This window comes from Hyposmocoma kahamanoa, unplaced genomic scaffold (assembly GCF_003589595.1).
Source record: "Hyposmocoma kahamanoa isolate Upper Pololo Valley unplaced genomic scaffold, ASM358959v1 95, whole genome shotgun sequence".
NCBI classification, from domain to species: domain Eukaryota; kingdom Metazoa; phylum Arthropoda; class Insecta; order Lepidoptera; family Cosmopterigidae; genus Hyposmocoma; species Hyposmocoma kahamanoa.
The window spans coordinates 2,236,331-2,255,758 of NW_020654972.1; the positions used below are offsets into that span (position 1 = coordinate 2,236,331).

At 36.9% G+C, this 19,428-nt stretch overlaps 1 protein-coding gene and 1 non-coding gene across 5 annotated transcripts in view; both read right to left on the bottom strand.

Moving 5' to 3' along the window:
• The window catches only part of LOC113238273 (serine/threonine-protein kinase minibrain), a 134,325-nt gene that overhangs the window by 73,737 nt on the left and 41,160 nt on the right, over positions 1-19,428 (bottom strand). The gene's annotated exons all lie outside the window — the stretch shown is intronic.
• LOC113238380 lies at positions 4,254-4,360 on the bottom strand. Its single transcript, XR_003311089.1, has one exon. It is a non-coding gene; the product is annotated as a U6 spliceosomal RNA (small nuclear RNA).

Genomic DNA, 19,428 nt, shown 5'->3' on the forward strand with positions numbered 1-19,428 from the left:
ACAGAGGGGTCTAGTACCTCTACCACGAGCTTACAATGACAGTTATAGCTAGCGATTGGGAAAAGTATTTGTATAGAAAATGTTACTTCTTGTGATCGCTATATAATTTACCTTACAACTTAGTTGTCAAGTATTTTATGCGGTTGCTAACCACAACTGTCACTGTAAACTTATGGTAGAGGCACTGGTCAAGATTTCTTTATAAGAATAATCTGTCTAAGACATAATCACTAAATAAGAGAACGCAAAAACACCCTCTGTTAGCCAGAGTTCGTCAATGGGCCAGCTACATACTGCAAGTTGGCACCAAAGAGGTGATAACCGTAAGTTTATTTACATTAACGTAATAAAGGATTTCCAAGGAATTACAGTTGTGGCATCTATATAGAACTGCATACTTAAAGTGCGACGTAAGTGCGGGGGTACTGATGTACGCATAAACAAATTTTCTGCTATATCATTCTGATAAGGACGCGACGTTTATCACCGTGACGGCGACAAGAATTTGGAACAAGTGTTTTGATAAACAAACTTTTTCTTAGTATACAGATTATTAAAATATAGGACTTAGAAAAAAATAATTTAGGATTACTTGTATTTTCAGAATCCAAAATAGGGTGGAGAAGTATTGTAAACCAAAGTGACATTTAGTGCGACGCAAATAATTGTGGACAGTTTATATAAGGCACCGCTTGTAATTTGATGTGTCACAGTTAGCTGTAACTATAAGAACTACGATACGCGCATCTTCTAATTACAGATTTTCTGTAAAAACTGAACAAATTACGAATTTAAGAATGCAAAAAAATAAAATGTGTCTATGTGCATTTTACCAAGATAAAATTGACATACTGTATGTTTTTTCCTGCAGTATTTTATCACACGACAAGGTGTGGTGCCAATCGATTGCGATGAGTAATATTACAATATAGTGGTTAGTGCAACTCATTTTGCAATTATATCGAATGAAGTTAATAATTTATTTGTAATTTTTTACGTTCGATATTTACGTCGTAAAAAGTAATTCATAAAAAATTAGATTTTTTGATTGAGCTGTGATCATACTGTACATTCGTTTATTTATAACAGATAACGCTTTCGGATTAGCGGCAGTTGTCGTCAGTCAATTTACATATCGCTATTGTTTGTATACTTTGATTTTACTGTCCGTTGGTAAGGTAAATAGTAAGTAAAAAACAAAAACCTACTGCTTAATTTAATTTTTGTAATGGTATGAGACGTTTAAAGAAAACCATATGTATAGTGTATACACACGTCTAAAACACAATTGAAATCATATATACGCAGCTGTAGCCAAAACGTTCCACAAGTAACAAGCAATTAGAACGGTGCCGGCCGCGCACCAGGAAGCTAAATTGTAATTACTAATTATCCCCTACGAAACATACAGATTTGTGTATGCTCGACTATTACACGTGGCACGGGCGAATTGACGTCGTCGGGTAATTGGCAGAAACGGAGAATTAGAGAGAAAATTGTCACATTGGACGCAAGTAGAGCAAAAATTCGAATTAAAAATAGAGCAATAGGCTTTAATGAAGTATGTACTGCCAAATTCCAGTTCTAATTTTAAGGGTACAGTTGATGTTCATTTTCTTAATCGACTGCAGCGCAAACACCGTCTTCTAGTTCATTCCAAAGTTTTCGGCCTAATAATGACGCCAATTTTGTCGGGTAAATTAAAAAATAATACTCAACGTATCAAGTACTAATAAATAAAATAAATAAATATTAGACAACATCAGATACGTTGCTCTGATCCCAAAATAAATCACTTTTCCAATTTCCATAATCCAAATACTTGTGTGATTGTACCACAAACACTCAGATCCGAGACAATATAGCAAAAGTTTTTCTACACTGACCCGGCCGGGGATCAAACCCAGCAGAGATGACGACACCATGACAACCGGTGTGCAAGCTACTCGACCACAGACGTCATCAAAATTGCAAGATAAATTATACGTAGGAAAATTTTAGTGAAGTTCTATTCGCGTTAAAGGTATCTACAGCCAGGGCTGGGCAGTATTTGAATTACTTGTATTTGAAATACGTATTTAAAATACAAATACGTATTTTGTATTTGTATTTCAATTACTCCCTAAAAATGTATTTTGTAATTGGTATTTCAAATACCTGACCGTAATGTATTTTGTAATTTGTATTTCAAATACTTTCGTTGCAAAATACATTTCAACAAAATACTTTTTTCTTTTCAATGTACAGCCTATTTTGTGACGTGCATAGATTTATATCAGTGTTGGGCATTGATAATGATAATACATTTATTGCAGTTTACATAATATAAATAATACAAATTTTACACTATATTACGTATACATGTAATATACTGTAAGGGTATAGCAATATAAAAACTTATAATATGGTTTAATTACATTTCAAGCCTTAGCAATAATTATTATTACAAAATTTCTTATTATATTTCTTATCATATATATAAACATATTATTAATTGTACAATTATGTGTTATACTAGTTTTAATTCGACCATAAGAACATTGCATTTACTCCATTATATAACATGTTATCTACTTCATTTTATTTATTTATTCACATAGGTACAATGAAAGACATATGAATCCTGTAATATGGATATGATAATAATGGACAGCAAAATAGGAATGAGGCAGATCAACGCTATAGCAATTTATCATCAAGATATTGTTGCACTGTGTAGTAAGTTTTATTAGAAAGAATGTTTTTTAAGTTATTTATGAAAATACTTGTTTTATTTTCTTGCTTTATATGCTCCGGTAGTTTGTTGTATATTTTTATCGACATTGAATATGGGCTCGATATATGCATTTCCAATTTTGAGAACGGTGTTACAAGATTATTTCCGTATCTTGTGGGATGGTGTTTTGGTTCGTCTCGCAGTTTAGTGTAAAATTGTGGGTACTTTTTTATAAATTTACAAACTTCCAAAATGTAAATTGATGTTAGGGTTAAGATTTTGTATTTTCTAAAGAATGGTTCACAGCTCTCTGTTCTTGATATATTTGCTAGTATTCTTACGCAGTTTTTTTGTTTAATAAAGAGGTCATTTACAGTTGTACTATTGCCCCACAATATGATGCCGTATGATAGCCATGCATAAGCGTACGCATAGTAAGCACTTAGGGCAGTTTGTAAATTTGTTGACTTCTTTATTTCTTTTAAGGCGTAAGTAAAACTAGATAGCTTTTTTGTGATTTTTTGTACATGCTGCTTCCAATTTACATTTGTATCGATATCTATTCCGAGTAAATTAAATGTATTGACGGTTTCTATTTGTACTTGGTTATACGAAAAATTAATATTTAGTGATGGTTTTTGATAGGGTCTAAATTCTATAATTTTGGTTTTTGTGAAGTTAATTTCTAAATTGTGATCATTCATCCATGTTACAATTGTAGTTAGTGTATTATGAAGGGTTTGATTTAAGTGGTCACTATTTTTACAAGAGGTTAATATTGAGATGTCGTCAGCGAAAAGAACACATGAATCGTTTATTACTTTTGGGAGGTCATTTATATAAGTCAGGAATAGTATGCACCCAATGACGCTTCCTTGTGGTATCGAATTGTTCATGTTTTGGGGCTCAGATCTGACTTGAGTTATTTCCCCTGTCTCATAGTTATAATGCTCGATTTCTACATACTGGATTCTGTTTTCTAAATAGGATGCGAACCATTTATGAATGTCACCTCGTATACCCATTCCGTAAAGTTTATCCAGTAAGATATCATACCGAACTTTATCGTATGCCTTTGACATGTCCAATAGGATACCGATACCATACTTTTTTTCATTTAGTGTATCCAGAATCTTTTGCATAAATTTGTAAGTTGCAAGTGTAGTTGAACGATTTTTCCGAAAACCATTCTGCGACTCATCAAATATATTGTACTTTTCACAGAAAGAGTATAGGCGGCTACACATTGCCTTCTCAAATACTTTCGAAGCCGCGGGCAATAATGCAATCGGCCTGTAATTACTCAGATCATACTTACTTCCTTTTTTGAGGATCGGTTTTATCAGGGATTGTTTAAGAAGATCCGGGAACACACCCTCGGCAAAAGACTGATTGACAAGCGTATAAAACGGAAACGTCAATTCGTCTGCACATACCCTTATAAGCGCGGATGGTATCTCGTCTATTCCATAGCTGTATTTATTTTTTAGATTACGTATAATTACGTTTATTTAGCGCGGTTCGACCGGGCTCAAAAAAAAAAGTGGAACGCTTCACGATTTTGCTTGTCATCCTTGCGCAGGGGCCATGCTAATCTTCTCTGTATCGTTCCAATTTTAGTATATGTACTGCCGAAGCAAGTACGTTAATCAATTAAATTTCAATCAGATTAAAAAATCTATTCAATTGCAACTGATTTCGATTGAATTGATTTTAATTGCAATTAGATTAATTTTATTAGTTGTTCTAAGAAACAATTGAAACTAACAATTAAAACCGAAACTATCAAGTAAAAGTGTCATCACGAATATGGGTTAGGGGATGGGTTTGGGGTGTATTAGGGGGTCGGTTAGGGGGCCGGTTGAGGGTCGGTTAGGGGTCAGTTGGGGGTCGGTTAGGAGGTTAGTTAAGGGGTCGGTTAGGGAGTCGGTTAGGGGTCGGCTGGGGGTGGTTCGGGGGTCGTTTAGGGGGTAGGTTAGGGGGCCGGTTGGGGGGTCGTTTAGGGTGTCGGTTGGGAGGTCAGATAGGGGGTAGGTTAGGGTGCGGTTAGGGGGTCGGTTAGGGGTTGGTTAGGGGGCCGTTTAGGGTGCCGGTGGGGGTCAGTTAGTGGGCTGGTTAGGGGATCGGTTAGTGGGTCGGTTAAGGGTTTGGTTAGGGAGTGGGTCAGGGGCGGGTTAGGGGCCCTTTAGGGGTGGACCCCCTAACTGACCCCTTAACCGACCCCCTACCTATCCCCAACCGACCACTTAACCGGTCTCCAACCGACCCCCCAACCGGACCCTAACCGACCCCCTACCGACACCTAACCGACCCCCAAACCGACACCTTAACCGACCCCCTACCGACACCTAACCGACCTCCAACCGGACCCCCTAATCGAGCCCCTATCTGAGCCCCCAACCTTCGTGGTGGTATTATATGTGAAGAACTACATACAAAAAATATATGTAATTAGATTGAAGTCGTTGTAAATGACGAAGTAAATGCAAGTGATCAATCACTTTTTTGCAAAGAGCATCTATTATATGTATGTATGTGTATATGTGTGTGTGTGAGTGCGTGTGTGTGCGTGCGTGCGTGCGTGCGTGCGTGCGTGCGTGCGTGCGTGCGTGCTTGCCTGCGTGCGTGCGTGCCTGCGTGCGTGCGTGCGTGCGTCCGTTTGTGTAAAGCGGAACGTTCAAAAAATGAAGTATGAAATTATTTGATTTTTAATTCGGGACTTATTCACGTATAAACATATTTTATTTACCTCGACTTTTCGGACATATTGCAACGTCCATGGTCTCGCAAGGACTGAAGAGGCGGGTGTCAGCATCTTCTAGTTGTGCGAGTTTTTCTAACTACCCGCACTTTATCTTCATTACTTATTTGTGCACTAGGGTACTCACTACACCGACACACAACACTCACGACATCTTAAATACTCGTATTCAATGCAGTAGAAGCACATTTGCAGGTGGCAACAGTGCATGGTATTGTCAAAGACGTCAAAGTCATCTTTTCGCGGTTATAACTTAGAGTAGCAGGGTTCGTGCTCTGAAGTATGGTTGTATTGGTTTAACAGTTTTTTTCTGGTAAAACTGAATATTTAAAACTTCTTTTTCAAGATATGTATTGTGGAAGGAAATCCTTTGAAGGAAGTTGTTGGTTTCCACATGTCGCGATAAGTATACTAATAAAGTATTTTGTAATTTGTATTTGTATTTTGTATTTTAAATACACCCCATGAAAGTATTTTGTATTTTGTATTTCAAATACACCTCAAGAAAGTATTTGGTATTTTGTATTTTAAATACATTTAAGGAAGTATTTTGTAATTTGTATTTCAATTAAGATGTAGCATGTATTTTGCCCAGCCCTGTCTACAGCATGGCATATGGAAGGCATTGGCATACACGAAAACGTTGGGTACGCCGTGAATACGATACGTCCATCGATTAGACCCGTACACCGTAAACTAGTAACACAAGTGGCATGAAATAGGACACTTGGTATACGGCTTCCATTTTGAGCCCAAGAGTTGTTGGTAACCGGATACCGCGACAGTGTTTGACATCTACAACACTTCCCTTCGCTGATGAAACCACAGACGTGAAAACATAGGAGCAGTAAAAGTTTATACAATAAAAGCTACTCGCACCAGCGTTTTACATCAACAGATTGTTCAAGTTAGACCGGTTAGATCGGTTACACACGGGGACTTTTAGCAGCGCGTCTACAGCGATTCTGTCTAGATGCGGTAGCTAATCGTCTACCTTTATAAACACACGCGACTTAAACAGCGATACCATCGCGATGCAAACACGATGCACGCGTTTATTTATTTTATTTTGTTATTTATTTATTTTACTTTTTAATTTACAATTAACAAAACAAAATCTGCATAAACTTATACACACAAGCGACTGCGTCAATGCAGTCGCGCATTTGGATCGATGCAATCGCCTATAAACAGCCATGTCGCGATGCAATCGCGCGTTTCACAAACGCGCGTTTGTATCGCTGCTAATAGTCGCCGTGTGTAACGACTCTTAAAAAGTGTATGTAGTGTTTTGGCACTTACTAGTGTAGTTGGTTGTTGGTGTCGATGTGATTAATCTACAGCAATTATACATACCTGGAAAGAAGAAAATAATAATAAATGGAAAGAAAAAAAAAAACGTGACAAAAGCATTCAAAACAGAGACAATTGAAATTGTAAAGTCGGATAATAATTTAATCTCTTTTTTATGATAACCAGTGACGGGACGAACAAGTCGTGTTGATGATAAGCGACACGCCTGTTCATGAGGGTTGCATTGCCGCTCAGAGCTTCAAATCGCAAAGATCTGAGAGGCATTTCCAGTCACCCTTAAACATAAGTTGACAAGTCCCGTATGCATGTATTTTCACTAGCAAGCACCCTTACTCTTCAAACCCAAAACGCAGTAGTGGTTACTACAGCTTGGCGGCAGAAACAGGTAAGGTGGCAGTACTTGCCTGGACGAACTCTTTCACAAGGAGCTCTACTGCTACAGTGTAATTAAAAAAAACTATCTATATATACATACATATCTATATATCTCAAGGTTGTAATAATTTTCACAACACATCCACAGTTGCGTATCAGCTGACCGGTTTTTGAAAACTGTAAAGTGTGGTATCATAAAAGGATGTTAATGCATCATTCAAGGTTCACCGGCCAAAGGTCATACTTGGGTCAGACGGGGTTTAATTAAAGCCGACCCCTGCCGTAAAGGTCACGCTTTTGGCTCTTTATGGTGTACGAATCAACCGAGATGATCCTTCATGTATGAACATGCTTATAAGACTTATAAACGACGCTAAGCTGGTTTTAAGGACGGACATAGACTATATTTTTCATGGCTTCTGTGGATTCGAGTTTGTTTACAGCAACTTTGCGGTTTTACGACAGTTGAATAGCGCAAATAAATCTCGGTCTCGTTGATTAAAATAAATGCTGCTGCAGTATTTTTCAAAAAGAAAACCTCTTTTTGAATTGTTTTCCTCCATCATTAGACTGGTAAATTACATGCAATATAGAATACGAGGATGTTTAAGATAATGAACAAGTAATTTCTTCAGGTATTTATTTATTAAACTTCCTGGAGATAAAGGATCCTAAATAAATACCAAAATTATACTATTGTTTTTCGGCTTCACAGTGTTGAGTCAGTATAGCCAAAGTCCACTATCGGAAATGATAAGTCATCGTCGACACCGGCGGGCAGTCGTCACTACATAAATAATCTACCCCATTCTCGGAAACCCGGCTACAATATCCAACCACGATATTTTTTACCATTTCCTGGTAGCAATTACCGCGGCTGATTTATCTTCATAATTACTGACAAGAAACAGCAATTCAGTTAAAATTAAACCCGATATTGATCTTTTTTGAAGTCTACCAAGTATGAGTGCTATATTGTTTCATTTTGCTAATGCATTGAATAACCTCGGGGTAACATCTTGTAAATAATCGTCTATCTTGTTCGTGTACACGGGAAAATGTTTCAATTGATTTGGTTGCCTAACGGTTTACGTAGTGGGCGCTGGATGCGGTGGTCCCGGATTGGATTGCCGGTAGGACCGATTTGGGAAATATATTTTCTAAATCGGTTCCGATGTGGGTGACCTGGGAAGTGTCCTGGAGTGAATTCCGTTGCTCTGGTACCTACTCACAGTATAGAGAATTCCCTAGTTTTGAGACCAGGCAATTGGTGCAGTTGCCTGGGCACATATTTATTATTATTAAAATGGTAACTTTAAAATCTCTGTAGATCTATTACAATAATATCATTTTAGTAGCAGTAGGGCTCCTCGTGAAAGAGTTAGTCCAGGGAAGTACTGCCACCTTACCTATTTCTGCCGCCAAACAGTAATGTCAGCATTACTGTGTTCCGGTTTTGAAGGGTAAGAGTGCTGGTGATATTACAGGCACATGGGACTGGTCAACTTATGAGTCGTATTCTAGAACTCTACTCAATGCTCAAGTCAGGATTTGAGCAGACTTGAGTATGATTGATGATTTTAAGCACTGGAAATACGACCCTAATGGCAAGGATTTCAGTGTGATTTTCAGTGCTCACTGCAATACTCAAGTCCTGATTTGAGTATTGAGTAGAGTTCTAGAATACAACCCTCAGTCTCAGGGTGAGAGACGCAGTGGCAGTGCCCCTCAGAAACCTTGCGATTTAATGCTCTGAGTGGCATAGCAACTGTTATGGACAGGCTTGTAGCTTACCATCGCACGACTCGTTTGTCCTCTCACTTGATATTAATAAAAAATATATATATATAATTTTTTTACGTGTTTATTTTCGATGACAATCATTATAAACTACAACTTTTACTCGAGTAATTGTCAAATTAATCGTGATCCACGGCGGAGTCACTAGAAATTAAACTGATTAACAACTGATGCCATCACCGAAACGAGGGCATACAGATCGATTTACAAGACAATTACAGCAGTGTTCGTGTGGGCTGCTATGTAATTTTACAATTTCTGCTTATTACAAACTTGCAGTTTTGTCTCTTGATCAATTATAATTTCAGTGTTATTGTAGCTCGACAAGTGCCGATCTGAGCATAACGAGTTTACTATTGCAAAGTTATTTCTAGACTGCCAATAATACAGAGTATATATTTATTTACAAACTGTACTTTTTTTTATCATTAATGCAAATATGTTTCTTACGTTCTAGTCTATTAATTTGTCAGTTACAAATAGATCAAATGCTATACAGTAACTATAAGGGCGCATTTATTCGACACGAATTTCATCGCGATCACCCCGCGCGGTCGCCGAGCGGGGTCCGCGTTGCCGCCGCGCAGCAACCGCGTCTAACTGTCATGGCAAAATACGCTCTATATGTTTAGCTTTTACGTTTTAACTAAAATGAGCGTCTCGGGCACGCGAATGAGTCAGGCTTGAATTTGGTCTACGCGGCGGCCGCGCGAAAACTTTCGCCCCATATAACTGGGCGCTAATAATAGTGTAAATAAAAATAACAATAATATGCCTGACAATTACACTTATAACCTAGTCTCAATGTAGGGAAGTCCCAGTACTATGAGTACTCAGAACTCTCAGATCAGAGCCCGATTTAAAAAAGTTAATTTCCCATCGTAGGGTCAACGATGTCATCAAAATACTCACCTACAAAGAATGCATTGCGTGTCAAAATATAAACAGCTTATTTAATTTGTACCAACAAGATAACACAATCAATTATAAATAAAAAAGAATATTAAAAAATATATTTTAGTAGCAGTAGAGCTCATTACAAAAAAGTTCGTTATGTGAAGCACTGCCGCCTTGTTTGTCGCTAAGCGTAATATGAGCGTTACTGCATTCCAGTTTAGAAGGGTAAGGATGCTGGTGGAGTTACAGGCACAGGGGACTTATCAACTTATGTCTTATGTCTCGTGCCTCTTAAATCTTTGCGATTTAAAGCTCTGAGTGTCACTGGAACTGCTTTGGAGAGTGTATGTATCATAAAAAAATAAAGCCATTTACATCTGTTTGTATGAACGTTTGTTTTAATTACCCTTTCCAATAAATACTATTCCATAATTTGCACTATGTTTAAAAAATTGTCTATACTACAATCGTGCTTATAATGAAAGTGTCCTAATACGTCGCGTTACAAACCCCTGTGTGACGCACGTCTTTCAGAATCGGAAGCTAAGCATACATTAGCGCGTCTCACGCGTCCCGTCTAGCCACGTGAATGGCGGGCAAATAGGATTACGACGGTCAACGGTGATTTGAGCCACTTTCTGTAATATCTATCAACCCTTAATATTTATTACCCTTTTCAATACCACTAATGGGGATTTTCAAAGGTTATTTGTTAAGGATTTATACAAAAAAAAGCGTTTCTAATGAAAGTAATTCGACAACAAACATTACTTTCCTTGACACTTATCGCGAACCTTTTTGGTAGTGATAATATATGCTCCTGAATGCTACATTTGCGTTTCTATCTAATTCAAACAAAAACTATATAACGTTTAAAAACATAATTTGCGTTTTGTAATTAGACCTAAAAATCTAAGTAAATTTAAGTTTGCTGCTTTTCAAGAATAGTGGCCCCAACCACAATAGTATTTTTTTTAAAATTTGTTACCAGAGTTATAGAACAGAAAAGGTACATTTACCTAAACTTCAAGCAATACACCAAGAGCGGATAATACATCTCACTGAAAATTTTGTTGTAAATAAAACAGTCTTTGCAATGATTAAAATAAGTCACGATTCGTCAGCTTTACTCGCTAGATGCACTCCAATTTTTTTTTCCAAACCATCTTTCTAATCAATCATTCGATTAAAATCAGTTACTATGTGAGAAAAACATCGATTCAAAAACATAAAAAACAGATTTCTAACGTGCTGTTAAATTTTTTATTGAATTATTTTAAATACGAACAAAATTAAGCCCTCGTAAATAAAAATACAAATAATTGAAGTTATAACATATATCAGAGTAAGACCAGTTTAGAAGAGTAAATAGTCCTTTACACGGGCGAGACACGAGTCCTGAATAGATTCTATAAACGGAGAATACCGTCGGGTCTCCATGGCAACGCCTCCGCATCCCATGAACTCGCCTACGCTCCTGTCGTCAATGTTACGTCGAACAACGTCCGAGATATTTTTAACTGCGGCTTGTTTATTAATTGCGGAAAGTGACCTTGGAAATACAACATAGTATTTTTTTTATAAGCAAAGGTATTTAATTATTTATTATATATTATTTACTTATTTTATTAAGCACAAATTGTTTGGTACTAATGAATTGTAGTACCTATGTTATTTCAAATTATGCAGTATCAAAAACGACAATCAATTTCCCACAGCTAATTTACCATATTTATATGTACAGAACAAAAAGTAGAATTAATTGTTTTACAATAGGGTTATTGATTCATTTTTGTAGGATTAATCTACTTACAAATAAGCCAAAGATGGATACCGTCGGCTAATTTCGAAAACCTCGTAACCTTCATTAATGTGAACTTTTGAGTAGGCACAAAAAACAAAATTACTAGAAACAAATATATAACAATCTATGATTATATCTTTATTTTATAACTAAAAGAAGGTGTACTAATTATATTTGAAGCTTAAAAGCTTAAAATAGTGTTACAAATTTAAAATCAAATTTAACTGACGATATGAAATTTTTAATTCTTTTTCGCGGAAAGATGGTCTCTGTCTCTTTTTAGGAAAGCAGCCTCTAGTATGTAACGTACTCGTATGTGGCACCACGAGGAGATGACTTCACAAATAACTATTGTAGTTTCATTCTAAATGCTGAGATGTAAATGCCTGTAACTATTTTATTTTTGAACCGCCTTCAAAAAAAAGGAGAAGGTTCTCAATTCGACTGTATTTTTTAATATCAAGTGACGGGACGAACAAGCCGTTACCACCAGGCGGTGGTAAGCTACACGCCTGTCCATAACAGTGGCACTGCCACTCAGAGAATTAAATCGTAAAGATCTGATGGGCACTGGTGCCAGTGTGGCCGTCACCCTGAGACATAAGTTGACAAGTCCCATGTGCCTGCAATTTCCCTGTAATTTTGTGTGCATGTTACGACATTACTCCGGCATTTGTGAACCGAATTTGATGATTCTTTTTTTTTTTTGTTGAAAAGAGGATAGCTCGGTATTGGTCCTATTTAAATTTAAAGAAAATATTCCACCTCTAAAGTTAGCAAATTAGGGGATAAATGAGGTTTATAGGATTTCAACAACTTCCCGTTAACCTTTTTCAATAAAACTTGGCAAATAGATGTAATTCCACAATTATTTATTATTCATTAAATGTTTTTCGTTACTGTAATTTTTTTAATATTGCAGTTAACCCATTAATTTTAAGACATGGTTCTATTACTACTGATACAAAAATCGATAAAATATAAAGAAAAAATCTTTCGATCCGGTTGGACGCGAATCAGCGATCTCGCCAAACGGGGGTTTATCGCTCTTCCAACTGACCTACGGAACGAGTCAGCAGAATTTCTGTGTGGTTGTTGCAGATCTTTGTTTTTGGTTTTAACGGCTTTTTTGCCGTTGCGCCACATGTGATAAAAAGCTATGAAATTCGTTCTTCATGGTTTTATTGATATAATTTTAAACTATAGTCCCTTTACCTGTGATTGTGATGTGTCATTCTATACTGTTATAATTCAAAGTATATATATTATTATCACAGCTAAGCATACAACAATAAAACAGAAGGTAAATTACGGACTATTACGGGCAATAATTTATGAGTATTCATTTGCTGACATTATAGTTTCGAACTATTAATAAAATGGTGAAAGTGTTTTAAAGTTAAAGCTACTTTTCAGTGTTAAGTTCCAAACAAAGTTAAAAAATAGCAAGTATAACACATTTTTCTTAATTCATTTTACAAGTGTTAACTTACAGCTTATACTCCTTACTTGGTCCTAAAACGTCCCTGACCGCAAGCTGACACAATTCCTTGGGATTACACAATTATTTGTATAAATCAAATAAATGAACTTAAAAACCAACATGTCATCTCTTCTGAAATGTAACACATAAGAAAAAGAAGTATCGAAATGAAGCGGTGAAATAAAAAATAGCCTAATAGGAAATGAAACTATTATTTCGGATCTAAGTTGCGTATATTTGTTGTTTCAAATAAACCAAAGTTTTGGGTCCTTTTCTCAAGGTCCCGAATTAACAGTAGAAAGGTAAAACTGAGCGATTTGTTTCCCAGTTAAAGTGCTTTTCCACCGACGAGGAGAGACGAGACGAGGCGATGCGAGAATTGAAATCTCGTCGACCTATTTCCACCAAAAATTACCATCGCTAGCTCGCGTGAGACCACGCGTGCACTCGCGAGCTCGCGCTATGGTTATGGATAGTGAAGATACAGTGGGGTTCAATTCGTCTAACGATAAACACACGGCTAAAGTACCATATCCCGCAAATTCTTATTATTAAATTATGTCAACGGAAGAATAATCAGATAAAGATACTGTAAGAAGAAATAATCATGTTGTAATATAAGCTGTTTGTGGGTACAAAGATAAAATAAAATAAATAAACTTTTAACTACCTCCGTGGCCGAACCGTTACCATGCCGGACTGCCACGCAGAGGTCCCAGGTTCGATTCCCGGGCCGAGAGAAATATTTGTATGACCTACATTTATTTCTCTCGTGAGTTTGGGTGTAATTTCTGGTTGTCTATGTGTGTGTCCATGGCACCCGCGACACAGGGTTTCCCTAGTGCGGGGCTAGATTGAGTGTGTGCGTTATTATTATTATTATTATAAATAGATAAAAATAAAAAGAACTTTTTAAAAATAAATTTTTTTCACAATCTTTTATCCCAGGGCAAATATTACGAACTAGCAAAATACACATAAAAAAATTTACAACTGGCGCAACTGGCAATATATATTTTTGAAAACGATGCAATGTTTTAAAAGTGGTTACATAATTATGATAAAATCACAATCCTAACTGTGCACATTTTAATGCAATTATAAATATATAATATGCATTGTATGAATATTTACGAAAATGATATGGATACATGTATGACACCAGGACTATATATTTTTCATTGACTGTAGTTTGTTTATTTTTCTCTGAAATAAAAGTTATTACAGAGACCTATACCTATTTAAAATGGTGTCGTGATTACATATTTTTGAAAACAGCACAAGGTACATTTTTTGAAATATGGAATATTTACATAATTTCGTGACGGGACGAACACGTCGTGCGCCTGATGATAAGCTCTACGCCCGTCCATAACCGTTGCAGTGCCACTCAGAGCTTTAAATCGAAAAGATCTGAGGACACTGCCACTGCGCCCGTCACCTTAAGACATAAGTTAACAAGTCCCATGTGCCTGTAATTTCACCATATTTCTAGTCAACAGCGAACCTCATTTTCACTCAGAAGCGGGTAACAAAATAATGGATACATTTTCACAGAGCTTATTGTTACTTAACAAATAACAGAGCATGACACCATCTTAAATGCGTAGGTAACAGGTAAATTTTAATAATTAATGCCAAGAACTTTAAGTTATTAATACTATATTTATATGTAGTCTATTAAAGAGCTGGGATTGCTACTTGAAAACCATCACAACTAACTAACAGTATTTGATGATAGAACGATAAATAAACTCATAAAAGCGAAACCTGTCATTACCTGCCCACCTACTCGCTTTTTAGCAGTTAACTGTATTGCTGTGCACTGATTAAGTCCCATAATGAAGTTCGCTGCGATGCCGTTTTAATTACTGCGAGGGGCCACCGGCTTCGTTTGTCATCATCAGATTTCATAAAAATAAGTGAGACTAAGAAAACGAGGGGCCTACAAAACAGATCATTATTGACCACGCAAGTCGGCGGAAAACATTCTCAACAGGCCATCGCCCCACAACGTCGCGACGTTTGGTTTTAATAAGCGCGCGATTTTAACCCTAACTGATATGTGCATAACTTGTGAATTGGCGTGTTGTTCAACGGTTGTTTATCAGGCCCCACGTACTGGGCGCGTCACTGCTGTTCGCAGAATGCATCGGTCTCCTTTGCCATATTTAAATATATTATTTAAATATAGAGAAAGAATTTAGCGAGTCATTTTTCCTGTTGTCTGCAGGTAGCCGGCTGCTAGCCGAAGGCAGTCCGAGCACAATAGTAAGCTAATCTAACAGTGGATTTGCTTTGTGCGATAGAATTCTCGGTAGTTAGTAATACTTGTCTGCGCTCTGAGGACGTCTAAAGTTTTGCTACCTGGTGTGGTAAGGGTCACGATTTGCAAGGCAAACTTGTTTTTGTTGTAACAAGGCCTGGTTTGAAATATCACACACAATTAATATTTAGACGGGGGTAGTTAAAAACCTCTGATTTGGTTTGAAACTTACATTGTAAACAATCATTTGAAACCTCTACCTGAAATGTTTCGAGTAAGAATGAAATACACTTTGTTTTTCATCTTTTGAATTAACAAGTTCCGGAACAAGCTTTTTAATGTGTTTGAAAACCGTATACCCTTAGCAGAAGTCGGGAAGAACCTTTTAAACTGTCCCTGTGCTAGACAGGTGATGCGAAAATAATCGTTGGCGATGGAGGAATAATACGTCACTACTTCACAGTAAACTTTAATTTCGTTACGATAGTTGGACATAACACTGGGACTTGTTTTTAAATATTATTTGTTTTCCTTTCTTTCTTAAACTTACTTACAACTTACTTTTTATCAATGAGAGGAATGGGAACTGATTTTTAATCAAGATAAAAGTTTGCTCTCATCTGATGAAGCAATTGATCTCACCTGGGTGAACTTTGGAAGCTGGACATTAAAAGCCGAAAGCCAAAAGCTCGAAGCCGAACGGGTCACGGGCCCCAATAGCGCACCTCGTGGTATTGCCCGCCTTAAAAGCGTGGCTGCTAATGAGCAAAGTTTCGGCCTCGTCGCAGTGTGTGTCGGACGGCCGAACATTTTGAGAGAAAAAATATGCTACAACAATTCGAAATCGACCTTTACAGTCGGTATTTTACGTACGTACACTCAATTAGTTGTTATTAAACTTAGAATTACTCGGTACATGGTGTTGGAGCTGCCCTACTGGATACTCAGTCTAATACACCTTACATGTGGAGGGCACACAATAACATATGCGTTATGAGAGCGGAGATTATTGCCATCAAAGAAGCGTTAAAGTATGTAGTGGATCAATTGTCAAATGAGCAGTCAGTTGTTATTCTAACTGACTCAAAGAGTGCTCTGCAGCACTTGGCTCGGTGTGTCTCGGGTCATCGAGGTATGCCGATAGCCTATGAGGCTCTCCAGTTGATCCACAACATACACCGCAGAAGTGTGTGTCTAAAGCTCCAATGGATTCCCTCCCATGTGGGATTGCGCAGAAACGAATAAGTTGATTGTAAGCCTTATGCCACCGCGATTATTCCACTAATTATGAAAAGAACTCTAAACAAATAGGAATATCATTTAGAAGAACAGTCGGTGGATAAAGGCCTTGGAACATTGTACAGAACCATTAAGAGTAATCCACAGTGGGTATCCTGGTTGGATTCTGTGAATATAGCAAGGAAATACCTTGTATCGGCTTTTAGAATGCGTTCTGGTCACATTCCAACTAATAAATTCTTTCATACGATGGGTTTTAAACCATCACCATGGTGCAGTACATGCAATAAAATAGAGGATCTGTATCATTTATTGGTGGAATGTAAGCGTAACGTAACCCTAAGAGGTACAATGTTTGGGAATGTAAGTTTATGCAATGTACAAATGAATTGTTGGCTCAGAGAGCCTGTATGTATTGGCGCTCTAAACTTGTTCAAGATTTGAACATGTCCCTTGAGTAGGGAACCCAGTATACCTCCCATGAGGCTGACATAGTCACTCAAGGTGGCTAAAGCTTCATTAAAAAATATAGATTTAAGTTATAACATAAAAAAGTTATAACTTAACAGGTCCTGAAAATTCATATAGGAAGGGTTGTTATTATTGTTTAACGTAGTAAAAATTAACAACTACGACCTACATATATACCTAAGCTATAAAAGCCTACTAAATCTGACTATAGTTCATATGTTTAGGAACTTAACTAAATGTAAATAATTTTAATGTCTATTTAAAAAATATACATTTATCAAATGATTTTTACTTACCTTCAGATACAAAATACAAATATTTAGCTTCATGTGAAATTGTATGCTTATTTTTATACCCATCGATTTGTAAAGTATAAGTATCAATAAAAAGATGTATCAAGATTGTTTATGTTTAGTTAAGTACCTAAAGAAATGGACTATAGTACGTGTCATTTCCTAGAACAATACCCGCACTTCAAGGAAGAGTTTCCTCACGTGAAAACGTCCAACTAGACTATATTTGGCGGGCGATAAGTGTCACAAAATAAAGCAAGGAATTCATGGATTAATATGATTCACTGGAGATACTTGTATAAAGGACAATGACCGATGCAATATGGAGGCATAACCTTAGATTGGCATGTCCATAAGCTACACAGGGCGCATTTTAAAGCACATCTGAATCTGTGTCTATTCGTACACGCTTACAAACTTATAGAATTACATTGCATATTGTGAAAAAAATGCATACGCTAAATACCTGCCGCTTCAGTAGGGAAGCTCTTCCACCTAGTTCTGCTCTCCGAAAACTTTTCCTTAAAAATAAGGTATATTGCCACTCACACATCTGGCAACACTGAGGACATTAAATTTAATAAACTGCGATCTGTCATCTTTCGTCGCATTTATGAACCGGAAATGCAATAGAAATACATTTTTTTTGTTCTCATTCAAAATAAACTGCTTTGAAGGGTTCTAGACTATTATAAAAAAATGTAATTTTAATTAAAAAGTAGGGTAATAAAAAAATACGAATTTGCTGGACATGCTAAATAAGATGAGGCCAATAATCGTCATCACCTTTTAACACACACATTATACAGAAAATAGCGGCAATGCAACAATTTTTGTCAAACGCAGACCGGACAAAAGCGCATAGAACGCAATGAGCAATTAACCGCGCATCTAGGCAACGGAACCGTAAGCGCATGCTTCGAATGTTTCACTTATTTTGCATACTAACAAGCAAGCAACGGTCTCCCGCAGCCGCGACGTTGCGTCACCACATTGCGCAATCTACACTCACGCGCAGTCAGGCCGCCATTCATCCGGCAGCGTCGCCTAGCAACAGTCTAGCCTATGCGATTAGATAACACAATTCTTTACCCTTTATTACGCCGCATGGCAACGGACACCTAGTGGCTCTTACTCGTTTCAAGGGAGAATAAAGTTGGTTTTAAGTGTCACGGGCAATAGAAAAGAACAGAAAATCTTAAGAATAATACAAAGACACTGTTTACGAAATATCAAAATCATGTGATAAAGTTTCAAGGTAAATTAATGTTGATTTTAAGGTAATGTCACCATCTTATATAAAAGGAATGAAAACTTGAATGGAAAACAGTGCGCAGTGAGGAGGTACAAAAAATCTAATTCATTCATGGTGCTGCGATTCTGTTGCGGCTAATCGATAACAGGCGGATGTTTGACTGTGCACATTGTTTGCATCGAACTGGCTTAATCTGTGATTAGAAATCACTAAATTCACTGATGCATCATGTCTGCCACTATTATGTTCGCTTTATGTTTTTGATAATGTATTTTAATTCGCGATGAAATTATTTCGTTTTCATTGTTTAATATCAATTATTCGATGTAGCTTTAGGATTAGATCACTCCTTGCAGCGGCACTAAAATATTGCGCGCATACTAATCGTGCCTTTTTTTAGAGGGTTAGTTAAGAATTAAGCGTGGTCAATGACTAGTGGAGTCCAACTCTATGCGTGCTAGAGCTTGAATATAATACCCGAACATGACACAAAAAAAATAGTTTTCTTGAAAAATCAATCGGCTAAAGAATTTTCAGTGCAAAATCCATTTGCAACATTTAGGCGAACTGTGTTTATGCAAATTCAACAACTTGTGATGCGGTAATCGGTTGGGAGTAGAGATGGGTCACAGATAAATATCATTGGCATAAATAATCAGTAGAAAGATAACTATGGATAAATATACATATTTATCAATTTCTACTCGATATTTATCCAAAAACGTGGATAAATATTTTTAATCGTGGTTTATTA